This window comes from Cynocephalus volans, chromosome 8, assembly GCF_027409185.1.
Source record: "Cynocephalus volans isolate mCynVol1 chromosome 8, mCynVol1.pri, whole genome shotgun sequence".
Lineage (NCBI taxonomy): Eukaryota > Metazoa > Chordata > Mammalia > Dermoptera > Cynocephalidae > Cynocephalus > Cynocephalus volans.
In genome coordinates, this window is record NC_084467.1 from 58,718,276 (window position 1) to 58,732,520 (window position 14,245).

Below are 14,245 nucleotides of genomic sequence, written 5' to 3' on the forward strand. Positions count from 1 at the left end.
AAGATATTTGAGGCAAGCATTCTGCAGGGGGTAGAGAATTATGCTCCCTGGTGACCTGCTACCTGTAAGGTGCAGCACTGCCCGCATAGGGGTCAGCATCCCAGTGATTCCTGGCATCTGCAGCTTAATGAGGATGTATCCTTTTCTGCATTAAGGCTTATTCACTTTGTTCAAAGCAGTTCCTCGGGTCTTCTCAAAGGACTGGTTTGCTTATTTTATACAGGATTCTTAGAATACTGCTGACATGTTTGATAATGAGGGAGTCTTGGGAAGGGGGTTGCTTATCACCTCATCAGTTAGCTGAGTTAGGGTACTAGTGTGCGTCCATATTCTCCATCCCTTTTCTGCCACTCAGCTCCTCCTCCCAGGGGCTCAGGGTCCTGAGGCTGGCCTAGAGGAGGCCAGGAAAAGCAGGCAACATGGGAAGCTGAGGATGGTTAAGTGACCGGCTGTGCCAGGTTGAGTCAGTAGAGGAGCACAGGCGTGTCAGTGGCTTCCCAGGGGTGCCTTTTTCATCACCGAGGTGCTCAGTCACAGGCTATCAATACCATCCCCAAATAGAAGGCATCACATAGCCCAGGCTTTGGCTTTGAGTTGCCACCAAGGTGGCCAGCACAGGAAGCATTAGCACATTTTGCTTTTCTAGGAATGAAAGAACCGCAGCTGTGTCCTTGAGTGTGTTAAACAATGTTAACTAGAAGGAGGGGTCAGGAGAGAGGTTTGGGCGGTGGTTTATGGGCAGGAGATGAGAGAAACCACAGGGCTCATTTGCCCAGCACTAATGGATCTGAAGCAGGAGCCTTGATGCCAAGGGCGCTGATGTCCCGAAATGAGAAGAACTGAGAACAAGGGAACTCCATTAGTGTCATGTTTGTGTTTCTCCTCCTCTGAAGCTGGATTCCAGGCTCGTAGGGAGAAAAGACCAACAATTTTCATCTTCAAGAGCTTTGCCCATTAGTGTCAAATTATCGCAGTAGGGAGAAGGCAAAAAACAGCAGTGCAAACAAAGGGATTCAGAGGTGGACTAGGAAGCCTCCGCTCCTGCCCAGGCCACAGCTCTGATGTCTTAGGAAGATGGTTAGTTGATATTTGGAGCAGAGGCTTGTTTCCTTATCCTCTACACCTACAGGTTTTCAGCAAGAGATGGCCTTACCTACACAAGGTCTGAATCAAGTCCCACTGACTCAAAAGTCATCAAAATTGCAATATGACTTGTTAATTAGGAACTTCATGTGCCTTACCTCTGAGCCATCATTAATTTCACCAAAGCAAAACTGCTTTGATCTACAGAAATAAATAACAACACCATTAAAATAATAATAACATCTAATACAAGTATTTATAAGCATTTACTTTGGGCCAAGTATTATTTGAAGTGTTGTACAAGTTCTAACCCACTTAACTCTTATAGCAGTGCCAAGAGGAAGAAAATGGTGATATTCTCTCTTTCTAACAAGAACACAGAGGCACAGTGGCCATACTTTGTGGTCTAAAACAACAATTTATTGCTATTATTGCATGTTCGGAGGCAGGGGTGCAAGGCAGGAATTGGGACAGGCAGCTCTTTGCTCCATGAAGTCTAGGATCACAGACGGGAGGACCCACATAGCTGGGGGCTGGTGAGGCATCTCTCTCTGCATGGTTTGCACAGGGCCAGCTTGAGCTTCTTCACAGGGTGGTAGACTCAGGGTAGTTAGACTTTATTCATGGTGCCTCAGGGATCCAAGAGCAAATGTTCCTACAAGGCTTCTTATGACGTAGCCTCAGAACTCCCAGAAGGTGACTTCTGCCACAGACAAGCCACTAGCTAAGATTAAGGAAAAGGGAATTAGATTCGACCTCTAAATAGAAAGAATAATAACACATTTCGAATCATTTTAAATCTGCCACAGTAAGTAATTAAGTCAGACAGCTAGTAAGCTGAAAGAAAGCCTTTTAACTCAGACAGTCTTAACCACTAAATCTGAAAGTTGAATTTGTGTATCATTGGGACAAATCCAGTGAATGATGGATATTCTGACATTCATTTGTAATTCAGTTGTTTGGAATGCAGATCATAGTTTCTTCTACAGATATAATCTTTCTCTCTTCTCCCCCTTCCTTAAACATATGTTAAACACCAAATTTGTGCCAGGTGCTGCCCTAGGTGTTAGGGATAAAGAGCAAACAAACTAGTGTTCCTGCTTTTAAATGTCTCCTAGTCTAACAAGGGGGACAAACATGTACTTACTTATTCTTGTTCAATGTGATTAACATTGCATGATAGGAGCAAATTTGGAAACTTAGGAGGAAACATCTAGTTTAGCTTAGGGATCTGGGAAGACTTTTCAAAGGAAATAAGGATTGAATTATATCTTAGAGGATGAAGAGGAGCCTGCCAGGTGTTATGGACTGAATGTTTGTGTCTTACCAAATTCTTATATTGAAGCCTCAACCTCCAGTGTGGCTGTATTTAGAGATGGGGCCTTTAAGGAAGTTATTAAACTAAATGCGGTCATAAGAGTGGGATGTTCTGATAAGATTAGTGTCCTTTTAAGAAGAGACATCCAAGAGCTTACACTTTCTCTGCTATGTAAGGACACAGTATGAAGTCAGCCTTCTGCAAGACAGGAAGACAGCCCTCACCAGAAACTGAATGGGCAGGAACCTTAATCTTAGACTTTTGACCTCCGGACCTGTGAGAAAATAAATCTGTGCTGTTTAAGTCACCACCCAGTTGATGGTATTTTGTTATGGCAACCCTAGCTGACTAAGACACCAGGTAAAAAGAGAAGGGGGAGTATTCCAAAGAGAAGCTACAGCATATTTAAATGAAGGGAAATTAGAGCACGGTAGACATAGGGAACCAACCCCAGTTCATCAGGGCTTAAGTGGAGGGTATTTGTGGGAAGCAGTGGGAAACAGACCAGAATGATGCTAAAATCTGGGTGTTTTGACTTCCTTGAATTTCTGAATTAATCAACCCCCGGGGCTGCCTAACCTCTGAGTTTTTCCTTATGTGAGATAAGTTTCCCATACTGTTTGAATCACCTTAACTTAAGTTTTCTGTTCTTTGTGTTCAAAGGAATTGAATCATTTAGGATGAATTTTGGCTGCATGTGACAAAAATCTCCCAATAATTATGATTTAAACAATATATTATTTTAATTATCTCATGATTAAAATGTACTGATGGTGTCAGTCCACGGCAGGTACACACCCCACGATGGCAAAAGCCTGGAATCATGTTGTTACACCATTTTCAATAGATGGCTTTGGGATCATGTCACAAAATCGAGCTATCATGTCTGCATTCTTATCAGAAAGATGGGAGGATATAGCTTGCACATCTACCCTTTTTCCAGACATGGAAACCACACTTGACACCTTGACTTGTATACCATTGGTCAGAACTTAATCACATGGGAGCGTATTTGTGGAGGTTTGAAAGGTTGTCTTTACTTTGGAGAGCTATGCTTCCAGCTAAAAATCTGTGGGTTTTTACAAAAGAAGAGAAGTAGGATATTGAGGAATTCTTACCAGTCTTTATCACCAGAGAATCCCACTAAATCATCTAGATGATGGTGTAATGTGTTGGGGACAGTGAGGGGAGAGCAGAAATGGATTCCAGTAGGGAATTTTGTAGGGCACTGTGAGGATCATTCTGGTGTAATTGGACTTTTGCCATGATTTCTGGTATGCAATCAGTTTTCTGTTGGAACAATATGTATGAGGTTACTTCAAAAAGTTTGTGGAAAAATAGAGTTGAAAGATAATACAAATCTTTCCATGAACTTTTTGAAGTACCCTCATATTCTTTCCCAACATTCCTAAGACTACTTTACTGGAGTTTTATAAAAACCTTTTATCTTTGTCAAAATGGGAAAGAAACATGAAATAAAATACTTTTATCAGTGGAATAGGTATTTTTATTATTGCATAGTATTTCACCATCTATAAAGTGCTTCCATATCATATAGCCCACCTGGACAAAAAAAACTAAAAGCCATATTAGAGAGTCATTCTGTTTAAAGAGGAATTCTGGTTTTGACTACAGCAGCCACCAGAATTTTGACAACAGTACTCAGGTACAATGTACCATGTTCAGAAAATTACAATAGATCCAACAGAACTTCTTAACTCAGGGCTGAAGGAGATGGTTCAAGAACCGAGTCTATACTGGAGACTGAGATCCCATACACTTTACAAATCAGTATGTTGAGATAATTTATAAGCAAAACCAGTGTGCGCTTATCAATGGGATTCAGACTGTCACTTTCTTCCGGCCTTCTCATTACGAAACTGGTAAGCATCCTTAGATGGTGTACTAATTTCCTGGGGCTTCCATAACAAAGTACTATAAACTGGGTGGCTTAAACAACAGAGTTTAGGCCAGAAGTCCAAAATCAAAGTGTTAGCAGTGTTGGTTTCTTCGGAGGGCTGTGAGGGTGAATCTGTTCCTGGTCTCTCTCCTAGCAACTGGTGGTTTGCTGACAATCTTTGGCTTATAGGGGTTTTCTTATCATGTCTTCACATCATCTTCCTTCCATGCATGTCTATATCCAAATTTCTCCTTTTTAATTAATTAACTAATTTTGTATTTTTCTGGCTTTCTGGTAGTATGGGGATCTGAACACTTGATCTTGGTGTTCAAATTTCCCCTTTTTATAAAGACACCAGTCATATTGGATTAGGGCCCACCCTCATGACCTCATTTTAACTTGATCACCTGCATAAAGATCCTATTTCCAAATAAGGTCACATTCTGAGGTATTGGGGGTTAACACTCCAACATTTCTATTTTCAAGAGGGAAACACAATTCAACCCATAACAGATGGGTATTGTTGAGGAGAGAGCTTAGATTTTGATTCAGTTTAGGTTGTCTTTCAGGTTTTGCTGATTTTCCTCTGGTGCACACATCCTTTTTATCCCAAGTTATGCTGTGCGTATTTGTTAGTGCACATTCTACGGTCAGAATGTTTGTGTCCTCTGCAAATTCATGTGTTGAAATCTTAACCCTCAAGGTGATGGTATTAGAAGGGGGGCCTTTGGGAGGCGATTAGATTATGAGGGCAGAGTTCTTATAAAAGAGACTCCAGAGAGCCAGCTCACCCCTTTCACCATGTAAGGACACAGTGAGAAATCTGTGTGAAAGCTGGCATTTACCTGATGCTCAATCTGCTGGCCTCTTGATCTTGGACTTCCCAGCCTCATTTCTGTTGTTTATAACCCATGCAGTTTATGGCATTTTTTATAGCAGCTCGAACAGACTAAAACAGGCACTTAGTCATTTCTTATGTTATTACTCAGAATTCACATTAAGTATTCAAATTTTATCATCAGTATTGCCGAGAAGACTGGATTCCCCAAAACCCTCTGCAAAATGCTGCTCCCTTGCTTCACTTTTTACTGTGGGAATGGCTGCGAGGTGTTTCATTTGTGCCTGAGTCCCTCATTTCCTCTCAACACCCCGGATACTGAATTTATATACTGTATTTGGCCTCTTTTACTTTCCTCCCCACTCCCCATACATGCAAACTTTCTTTCTTTTTCTCTACTTGCTACAATAAAGGGATACTTTTAATAAGAATAAATATTTTCTGCCTAGAATGTAATCTCTCGTCGCATTAAGCCATAACATCTTCTGTGTAACACAACTAAACATGCCCTTTGAGAGCTCAGTGGCAGTTTCTATTCACCACTACTCCCTCAATACACTGTACTTATACATTCTTATCATATTTTGGAATAGTAATGTTTCCTGTCATACACAACATCCTTCTGCCCACCCACAGTCTCCTAATTAGGAGAGCTGTGCTGATTGGGCCAGGTGGACCAAGAGTAGCCCATCCTTGGCTTGTCTGGAGACAATCTTGCATGGAAGACTGTTTCACAAGGCCATGGTGGTTTGCTGATCATTCAGGAGTCTCTAGATTATACAGTGAGTGCTAACCAGATGGCTGGTGAGAAACAGACATGCAATGAGAAAGAGTTCAAGGGACCTGTCTGGCCTCAGAGGGCCTTGGGTCCTGCTAGCTTCCTGATCCTGCTTCAGACAGCGTAAACCGGAATATCACCCCCTTCCCTCCCACCTTTCTTAAGGTGGTTCTTACAACCAAAAAACCCTAACTTATTTCTAGACATTATTTTTTTACTTAATTTGTTCCTTGCAACCATCTCTTGAGGCTCCGAGACTTTAAAAGATATCCCACAGCTGTTAAATGGTGGAGTGAGACTGAACCCTGATTCTTCTCATAACAAAGGCCGTATTCTTGACTTCAAAGTACTACATAGCTATTGGTGAAAATATGCTTAGAAGCAAAGCAGAAGGATGGCATTATCTGCTAGAGAGCTGGGTAGTGCTGGGCATGGACTATGCCATGGAATTTTCATAGATGTTTCCTTCCTTTTACTTCTTTAATTTCATTGGATCTTCAAAGCAAATCTGTTGGGGTAGAGACCCAAGAGACATCTTTACCTTGACTTGTAAATGGAGAGAAATCTTACTTCTAGAAGTTAATTGACTTGGCCAAGGCCACAGAACCAGGAAATGGTTGTGGCAGTGATTGGGATTATGACCTTTTAAACATCCAGCCCATTGGGTGGAAAATAGTGGACATTCAATAACTGTTTTTAGAGAAAAAAAAAAAAAAAGAAGAAATGAAATATGGAACAGAGGAAGAAAGAGAAGGAAAGAAGAGAGAGTCTCTTTTCACAACCTCAAACCATAGTCAACACTCAGTGAACAACACCTCTGTGCTGGTCACTATCCCTTCAACCTAGGGCTCCACCCAATCCATTCATAGCAGTCCCTAAGCTTAGTCCTTAGAAGCTCTGCTTTGGGGATACCTAAGGCCTCAGTAATGCTGGTACTCAGTGAGTCACTCTCTCCTCCATCTGTTTATATAACAAGTTTAACCACAGCCATTGTTACTGATTACATGCTGGAAATGACCTAACAATGTTTTACTTAATGATCTCCAACCATTTCCATCTGGTCTGTGGGTGGCCACACAGTCATTATTCATAAAAGGGACTTTGCAAACACAAACACATATGTATGTATATAATAAAACCTCAATAATTTACACTAATTGGAGGGAAAGCCTATCTGAATTAATGAAAAATAAATGCTATTTTATTACTTTCAAGCTCATGACGTTATTAACCACCTAATGATCAGGTGGCTTGGCAGAAAGAGCACTGGAATGGGAGTATTGCGGGCTGGACCCCCCCCGGTTTATTTATTTATTTATTTCCACAGATTTATTGGGGGCTCCATGGTCACACACACTCACAGCATCACATGACCACGGAATGGTTACTCGGAATATGCAAGGTGGCCTCCACCCACAGTTGGGGTCTAGAGACAGTGGGGTGCAGTCTTCTCCCTTGCGGCCCAGACCCAGCTGGGTCCCTTCCTCCTGGACAGCTGAGAGAGGAGACTGCTGGGGTAGGCTGTAGACCTGGAAAGGGGAAGCGAGCAGGCAAGACCACTGGGAGGGGCTGGGCTAGGCGGGGCTCACCAGCCTTCACTCCAGGGACTGCAGTATGGACAGCTGTTTCAGCCCCTTTGTCTGACTGGTCTCGCCAATTTCCCCAGCCAGGAACATCTCATCCACAACTGTGTAAACCTTGTATAAGCTGAACACGAGGTCCAACTCACAGACATTGTGGAAATATTCGTTTAAGACCTCCACAAAGTTATGGATGGCTTCCAGATAGGCCAAGTTGTTGTCGTTGATGTCCATGCAGATGCAGAAGTAGAAGCCAGCATAGCATAGGTAAATGATCTTAAAGTTCTGGAACTCCACAAAGTTGGTATGCTTGGCATCTCGAACGGTGAACACCATGTGCACTTCCTCAATCAACTTCTGTTTCTCATCGTCATCAAACTGCATCTACCACTTGGCCAGGCGTGTCTTGCCTTCCCAGTTCTGGATGAGGATGAAGCAGGTCATGGCAATCTCAGTCTGAACCCCAGAGGTCCGTGTCCTGCAGTGACTGGGTGGCTCCAACTGTGGCTGCAATTGGGGAGCTCCAGGCTGGACTTTGTTAAAGAGAGAGATGAGATGAACAGAGAGAGGTATGCACATCCTGAGTACCAGAAGAGGCAACACTGGAACATAGTAGCCACATCTCAGGGTCTGGACCTTAGATTTGTAGGTCCAGAAATGTAAAATTTGGTATTTCCAGAAGTGATTCATTCTGCAAGGTTAAAAGACATGTTCCAATGCACCCAAGTAAGTGAATCATGTTAAATAAAATCACCTGTGAATAAAACAAAATTTAAGGCTAATTTTTTAGTTTCATTTGAAAATCATCTTTCATGTATGTGTTGGCTGATTATTACATTATCTCTCATGTAGGAAAGTTCTCATAAATAAACTAATTTTGATCCACTGGGTTATATTCTGTTGCAAGTAACAGAAATTACAATTCAAAACAGATGACACAAATGAGATTTGGTGATTTCTGTAATTGGAAATGCAAAGTAGAGTGAGACATGGAGTTGGATTGATTTAGGCACTCAACCATATTATGAAAGTCTGATTGTGTTTGTTGTCTGTGTGTATGTGTGTGCACATGCACGTGCCGTGTCTCTGCCTTCTACAATGTCAGGTTCACTCTAAGGCTGTTTTTTCTTCTGGTGGCAAAATAGCCACGTTGGCTTCACATCTGCATACCACATGGCCCAGAATAGAGGTGAACTGAAAGAGAGAGAGAAGGAAGGAGGAAGGGTAAGTGAGAGGAGGGGAGAGGAGAGGCGAGGAGAGCAGAGGGTGACTGAAGGTTGAGAAGGCAATGCTATTGTCCTAACATAGATTACTCTTAGAAAGGTGCTTGGGAAGCGTAGAATCAGAGATGAACTTCCTGGGTGGAGGTAACACCTGCTATCATCCTGCTCATGCGTCACCTTTCTTGGACAAGGATGGAGGCAACATGGCCAATTCACATGCTTTTGTTGCCCTTTTCTACTCCCATGCAGGCCAGGCCTCCCTTTCCATTGCTATCTTTCTTTGGAAAGATTACAATAAAATTCATTAGACCACAGCTCTTTTTCCCCCATCAGTTATATTCTAGTTGCACATTCCTAAAACTCCATCTCAATTATTTTGGCTAGACTTGGAAAACATTCATGTTTGTTAGGCTCTTAGGGGGTTCACCTTTTCCCATTTTGTGTAGATTCTAACTGGTTTCTCTCTGAGACAGGATCTTAGTCAACAAGTTCTCGGGGAAATTAAGCCCACTTAGAAAGTCTTTTCTGTGTGGCAGCTTCTAAAATAAATGTAAGCTTAATGTAACATATACACATTCATTGAATCCACAGAAGGTATTATTTTCATTCAGAAAGTTTAAGGATCTGGCCCTCCAGCCTCGAAATGGTGAATCCATTGCTTTCCCCATATCCTACAGCCCTCCGAGAAGTAAAATTCAAATATTATTTCCAGCTCTGCCATCATCTATGTGTGTGGCCTTGGTTTCTTCATCTGTAGAATGACAGGGGTGAATGAGATGATCTATGAGATTGCATCTAATTCTAAGATGTTATTATTCATTTACATATGGAACTAACATCTTATTTAGTTGCTATTTCTAAATAAACTACGGTGTAATTAGTAATGTGTAACGTGCAAATTAAAGTGGCAAAGCAACTTGAAAACTCTGTATTCCCTTATACTGTTTTAATATTGCTCTTGAGAATATCTTGAAAAGCCAAGAGATGAACTCCAGCCCCACCATGGTGGGATGTGAGTGCCAGAATCAAGGGTTGACTTACCCTAGGGATATCCAGGATCTTCCCCCATTAAGAGTAGTATTCCTTCCTTCTCTGATGCCTCTTCTGGCTGTGATGGATTGAGGAAGATCTCCATAGTATCTGAGTAGTCACTGAGCTGAAGAACAATTAAGAAACTTATCACACGGATTTGCCTAAAAATCAATGAGGTGTAAATATTATTAACAGGGAAGAAAACTAAGCAAATTTACCCAGGGGTGGTGAGATTTACAGTTATGTAGCAATGGCTGTTCTTTTGTTTCTTTTCTTACTACCTCCTACTTTGTCAGAGAAAATGCAGGGCAGTGTCTACTAAGCCTCAGTCTCTACTGTGCAGCGTAGGCAGAATTAAGTTCAAACATATTCAGGGAAATGTTAAAAATGCTACTTACCTGTAAGAGCCAATTGGTTTAATTGAGAAAATACTGTTTGATTTGCCTTCTCCATCAGTCTCCTCTGCTGCAGAACTGGTAGAGTAGTGCACTGAGAACCAAACTTGGAGTCAGTCCCGGAAGGAAATCTCAAGCCCTGCCACTTGCTGGTGCTGTGACCATTCATCTCAGACACTGCTGTTGTTTGTCTTCCATTTCTATAAGTTTGATATGGGTCTTTTTTATATCCTTCATTTCTTTTCTCATCATGCTTTTGCTTTCTCTACCTTATTGAACATATGGTGTCTATTTACAGAGCCGTTTTAACATTCTTGTCTATTAATTATATCATCTGAAGCATTTCTGTATCTGTTTCTATTGAAGGACTTTTTTTCCCTTTGGTTTTGGGCCATATTTTCCTGCTTCTTTGCATACCTGGTAATTTTGATTGGATGACAGTTATTGTGAATCTTATGTTTTGGGGGGCAGATTTTTCTTTTCAATTCTTTAAATATTTTTTAGGATTTATTTTGGGATGCAATCAAGTTACTTGGAAACAAATTGATCCTTTTGACTTGCTTTTAATCTTTGTTAGCCAGGTCCAAAACAGCCTTTAGTGTAGGGCTAATTGAGCTCCCCTACTAAGGCGATACCTTCTGATTACTCTATTCCATATATTAGGAAGTCTTTTACTCTGGCTAGTTGGAACAAAATATTCCTAACCCTCGGTGAATTCTGGGGATTTCTCTTTTCTGATGGTTTTTTCCTACATGGGTAGTTTCTCTACACAATGTGCTGTTCAGTATAAGGCTAAAGATGCAAGGGGACACCTCTGCGTCTCTTTGTAGCTGTCCTTCTGTGTGGCTCTCCCCTTTACAGTACTCTGCGCACAGATTTTAGTTGCTTTGGCCTCCCAGAACCCTGAACTTTGTGTTCCTAAACTGTTGGGTTCTGTTTGGTCTCTCTTGCCTTTGGTATAGCCTGGAAACAGCCCCAGACAATGAGGTAGAGCATCGTAGGGCTCACCTCTTTGTTTCCCTTCTCTTAGGCTCTGCCTTTTGCTCAATTTCTGAAAACCAATGTTTTGTATATTTTGTTCAGTGTTTTAGTTGTTTAAGGTGGGAGGGCAAATCCAGTCCCTGTTACTCTATCATGGCTGCAAGCAGAAGTCCACATCCCTGTTTTAGGAAGCACAGCTTCACTGCTCACTAGCTTTGTAGGCCTATGCAAGTTACCTAATCTCCTGATCCTCCGTTCCCTCAGCTGTAAAGTGTAAAATTATAGCAATTCCAATTTAAACTGAGGTTATAATGTACTTAGTCTATTGCTTGGCACATAGCAACTAGTTCTAAAATGCTAGCAATAGTGGGGATGTTGATGCTCAGGAAACATCTGTGTATGCTGAACTCAAAACCACAAGTTTCTCAATGCCACAGTTTTACTGCTAATTCTGATCTGGGATTTATAAGGCTCCCCTCGGTGCTCTTTAGAGTAGTTTTGGCAAACTATGAGCCACAGACTAAATCTGTCCCTCTGTCTGTTTCCATAAATAAAGTTTTGGTGGTACACAGTCACGTACATTTGTTTATGAATTATCTATAGCTGCTTTTGTGCTGCACTGCCAGCACTGAGTACCCATGACAGATACCATATAGCCCACAAAGCCTAAAACATTTACTATCTGGCCTTTCTTTCACAGAGAAAGTTTGCCAACCCCTGTCAAGATATTGGGCCAGTCCAAAGTATATTAGCAGATTCCTGCCTCTTTAAAACCCCTGCCCTGCCTTGGAGGATGGGGGTGGGGAATGGGCTGTATATATCAGGCCATAAAAGGTACTTCTCTGGAAGAGCTAAGAGTCCATGATGTTCATCTAAGACCAGGCCTTCTCTGGAACTCAGTTCACCTCGACTGGCTCATCACTCTCCACGCAGGCCCCTGCTTCTTGATCCTAGCCAGGAATTCTGAGAGTACGTGGCAAATACTGAAAGATCACAGATAAGTCAAAGGCCACAACAAAACATGAGAAATGATGTGAGGTTCGCACCTTTTATTTTAGCTCATCAAGAATATTTTTCATTTGAAAAGAAAGGATATTCTAATCCCCAATGATAGTTCCCATATGGGGTAATGACTTTCCTTTGAAAAGTTTCTCTTACTAAATGCTGTCTATTGTAACATGAAGGTCAAGGATTCAGATTCCCATACTAGTCAGCCGCCAAAAAAAAAAAAAAAAAAAAAAAAATTGCTGTCTAGTCAGTTGGCTGTGGCCTTCCTGTCCTGTTACATCCCTTTCTTCTCCTTTGAACTCAGGGACCAGAAGGCTTCTCAAACTGTCCCCTGGTGTATCCCCATGTGGAGAATAATGAGGACTCCTGGGGAACTGGGAATACAGAGCTAAGCTGCCCAATAGATATAGGAAATTTCTTTGAAATCTCATGTTTTAATTTGAAAATTTGTACAATTGTTATATTCTACTTCATAATATATCTATTTGTTTGGTAGAAAAAAATGCTTTTGTAATTACTTATCATAGGGTAAACTGAAGGGTCTAAATACACCGCTTGCATATGGTGACTTCCAATTCTCCTTGTCACCAGTGCTCTATGACATATGTCCTCTAAGAAAACATAGGAACTGCTCGTTCAGCCTTATGTTCCCTTGAGATAGGAAGTAAACTAGACCTGGAGAATTTTGCTGCAGGAAGAGAATAAAGAAATGTAGCCAGGTGAAAATAAGTATGATAACCAAGCTTGGTCAAATCCTCCTTTTGACCTAAATCCTTGCTAACTAAAGTGTGATCTGAGGACCAGCAACATTAATATCACCTGGAGTACTGTTAAGCATGCAGAATCTAGAGCCCATCCCAACCTACTGAATCAATCTGCATTTTAATAAGACCTGTAGGATATTCAGACGCACATTAAAGTTTGAGAAGCACTAGCCTGGAGCAATAGATCTTTACAAAACAGAATTTTTAAAAAGGTAACAATGACATGAAAAGATGCTCAATATCACCTATCATTAGGGATGGAAATCAATATATTCGGAAAATACAACAACCACAATGAGACACCACTTCACACCCATTAGGATGGCTATTATAAACAAAACAGAACAGAACAAAACAAAACCTGAAAGTAACAAGTGTTGGTGAGGATGTAGAGGAATTGGAACCCTTCTGTGCAATGCTGGTAGAAAGGTAAAATGGTGCAGCCACTGTAGAAGGTGTTTCCCCCCAAAATTAAACATAGAATTATGGTATGACCCAGCAATTCACCTCTGGGTATGTGATGGAGTTTGGATGTGTTGTCCCCTCCAAAACTCATGTGGAAATTTGATCTCCAATGTGGCAGTGTTGAAAACTGATTGAGTCATGGGGGCGGATCCCTCATGAATGGATTAATGCTCTCCTTGGGGGAGGAGGTGAGTGAGTTCTCGCTCTATTAGTTGAGAGCTTGTTGTTTAAAAGACTCTGGCAGGGCCGAGCCCGTGGCGCACTTGGTAGAGTGCTGTGCTGGCGGCGCGGCGACGCTCCCGCCGCGGGTTCGGATCCTATATAGGACTGACCGGTGCCGGTCACGAAAAAACGACAAAAAAAAAAATAAAATAAAAAAATAAATAAAAGACTCTGGCACCTCCTCTTTCTCTCTCTCGCCATGTGATCTGCTTGTACCCGCTGGCTGTCTGCCACTTTTCTGCCATGAGTAGAAGCAGCCTGAGGCCCGTGCCAGATGCAGCTGTCCCAGAATTGTAAGCCAAATAAACCTCTCTTCTTTATAAATTACCTAGTCTCAGGTAATTCTGTTATAGCAACACAAAATGGACTAAAACAGTATGTATCCCAAAGAATTGGCAGCAGTGACTCAAATAGATGTTCATGTTATTCACAATAGCCAAAAGTAGAAATACCCCAAATACTCATCAATGGATGAATGGATAAACAAAATGTTGTATATATACAATGGATAAACATAATGTTGTAAATATACAATGGAATATTATTCAGTCTTAAAAAGGAATGAAATTCTGATACATGTCAGAGTGAACATTGAAGACATTATGCTAAGTGAAATAAGAAATAATTCAGACACAAATGGACAAATGTTGTATAAGTT

General features: G+C 41.4%; 1 pseudogene; it reads right to left on the reverse strand.

Moving 5' to 3' along the window:
* Window positions 1-7,512: 7,512 nt before the first annotated feature.
* On the reverse strand, window positions 7,513-7,941 carry LOC134385073 (AP-2 complex subunit sigma-like; annotated as a pseudogene).
* Between the last annotated feature and the right edge of the window lie 6,304 nt (window positions 7,942-14,245).